The 2943-nt window shown below is 33.2% G+C and overlaps 1 long non-coding RNA gene across 1 annotated transcript; it reads right to left on the reverse strand.

Annotated features, from left to right (window-relative positions):
- Positions 1-252: 252 nt before the first annotated feature.
- Positions 253-1163, reverse strand: LOC118682601 (uncharacterized). The gene is made up of 2 exons (XR_004978420.2): positions 1010-1163; positions 253-942 (listed from the first exon to the last, which is right to left on the reverse strand). It is a non-coding gene; the product is annotated as an uncharacterized lncRNA (long non-coding RNA).
- Between the last annotated feature and the right edge of the window lie 1780 nt (positions 1164-2943).

The following is a 2943-nucleotide window of genomic DNA, read 5'->3' on the forward strand; positions in this document are numbered from 1 at the left end:
AGTAGTCAGTAAGCCAGTTGAAAGATAGTAACGGTTAACTACTGAAACTGTCAGTTAGTTGCTTCACTCTGTATGTAACCTGCCTCGTCACCTGACTACTTGTATACATACACAACTGCTCTGATCGCAAACATATAGTTACATAAGTTCATTTGTTTAATTTAGCGGTAAACAATTCAATATTTCTCTTCCACTTACGGAAGTGCTGCAGTTGCCATGAATTTTCCGTCGATAAGTAAAACTGCGTTTAAATTTTTACTTCATACTTTTACTTAGGTATTAGCTTTGAGCTTTCGAAATTTTTTGACAGGTGATTTTGTGTGCCTAGTGCCCAGAGCAGCTTACTACATAGAAATATATAAGTATCTACGAGAATGGTCCGATAAATATTTAGCCTACAAATTAAAAATGAACATTTTGGAAAATGGTAATTTATTTCTCAACAGTTCGTTTTTATCTCGGTTTTCTTAGAGGTGTGAGTCGGTGCCTTGTAATGATAAAATATTATTTTTTATTCGCTACCAAGTCGGCCCAATAATTTGGCAGAGTAGAGCCATGTGACCATCTTAGCCTTCTCCAGGGAAGTCATCGTGTTCTTCGGAGCAGGTTTGCCGAGTATAGTCCACTTTGTTGGTTGGCTTAAAAACGTCAGTGTGGTCTTATGTTATTCTACATGTCCACAGTGAGTAAACGCGGTACTCGTTGCGCCCACAGCGTGCTCATGCTCAATATTTCGTGCAGGATATGACACATGCGGTTCTATTGTATCTATCTCGGGTACCGTCATTCGATGGTCCACCAATATGATATCGTAGACTTTTGTCACGTTATCCTCCGTGGTAGCCCCCTAAGAGAATCCACTACACATTAGTGGGTCTCTCTTGCCATAGTGGTGCTATTGAGCGGTGAGGTATGAATTTTGGTAAATTTCTGTATATTCACCTATTTTAAAATTTGTATATATTTGTGTATTTATTTTGAAATTTGAAGTTCCATAGAATCACCATACATATGTACACGAATACTATACCGCGTTGATAATCTTCATGGTGGTGGTGGTGGTAAACAGAAAACCCAAATTTTTTCTGCTTTAGCTTTTAATACATATTTCTTTTGCTAGATTTTTAAATTTATCGACAAACAATATTATCTGTCAAAATACATTTTTTTAATGTTCTTATTTATTATTCAAACATGTGTATGTATGTACAAGTATATGATCTGCCAAAATAAATTGTTTCACAGTTCATAAAAAAATAAATTTTTCGTAATAATAAATATTCAATGACCTTTTTAATACCATTAGGAATATGTGTAAAAATGTTCATAAACTCACATTCACTTTTAGTAGAGTAATTCAAATTACAGTTATAAAATCTTCTAGTAAAATTCGTAACGTAAGTTCGTTCAAATTTTTGCTTTTCACCAAAGCATAAAGCATAATGACAATACCCATTTAATTAAAATGAAAAATAGTCTCAAAGTCATATTTGGCTAAAGACTGGTTTTTATAGGCATGTTTAACATGGATAGACCGATTTTCATACGTCTAATTAAGATCACAATCAGCTTGTTGGATAATAAATGCGCTTTCTTAAACATCTTTACTATATGCTTTCCTCGTATATCTCTCGATTTAAGAAGAGATTGCTCACTCAGGAAGAATAATAATAAAGAACAGAGGGTTTTGGATATATTTCGAAAACTTGTTTTTGTACTTGGGTCAAAGGTGTTGTCAAAAATTGAATATAGTACCTCAAAAAAGAACAGAACTATTAGCGGAACAAATTTTTTGGAGACGAAGTTGTAGTTACAGTCTACAAAATGCCATATCTTACTCAACGAAAATTTCCTTTTGAAAGGTCATTGGAATGCCCTCAGAAGCAATGATGTCGTCAAATTCCGAGAAATCGGTACAGTCTAGTGGTGGAAGTAAATGAGAGGATAAAACATCTACCAATTTTATTTTCTCAAAATGAACTCAGTGATTAAATGCGTGATCAAGTTAGGAATGATAAAGCCATTTTTCAAAGCGGTGGACGTGGATAATATCGTTTTAATATCATTTGTAAAAAATTTCCGAGGCTTGGTAAGGGAAAGTTGAAAGGTGGAAAATGTACTAGTTCTCAAATACAGCAATTAATGAAAGATACAGATTTTATCATAGTTATGACTATTCCAAAAATTGAAGCTTAAAAGTTTTCTGTTTATAGTCGAAAATATTCTAGCCCCAAACTGTGAAGAAATTGTGAAAAATATGCTGATAAGCTTTCGGATTAAAGAAGCAAATACGGGTACCAAGTTATGCTATCTCCGCAACCATCTGGATAAATTTTCAGATAATCCATGAAATTATAGTGAAGAACAGACAGAGCGGTTTCACCAGGATTTAAAAGTGATGTATGAAAGGTATCTAAGTTGATGGGATCGCCACATAATGGCAGATTAGTGCTGGTGATTAAAAAGACGACGTTTTTCTCTCTGTTTACTTTAATGTATCTTTATTATTCAAAACAAAACCGTCAATATAAATATATATGTTATTTTGTTCCATGTTTTCTGATTTGTGTAAAATTGTAAAGTAAAGTTGAAATAAGGACATGAAAATCACTGTTGACCAGTGTAATTTTATCACAATTCATAGAAATTTTGATACATAGTATAAGACTTGCCGGAAAATTTCAAATCAAAATAATTTTTGTTTTGAACTAAATAGTACAGTAGTACAACAGAGCTGATGAATAGTTGTTTGAGTTTAAAACATAATCGTTCAAAGGCAACTGTTTCACGTGGAGTTTTGATTTTAGATCTAACTTAGAAACGTCAATATACTTGTATAACAAAAGCACATTTTGCGGTATTCAAAACTCGGGAAAGAGAATCTTGAACAAATTACAATCACTCTTACTGGTTCTATCTGCCGTTTAAATGCATTTATACAGA

Source organism: Bactrocera oleae, chromosome 5 (assembly GCF_042242935.1).
Source record: "Bactrocera oleae isolate idBacOlea1 chromosome 5, idBacOlea1, whole genome shotgun sequence".
NCBI lineage: Eukaryota > Metazoa > Arthropoda > Insecta > Diptera > Tephritidae > Bactrocera > Bactrocera oleae.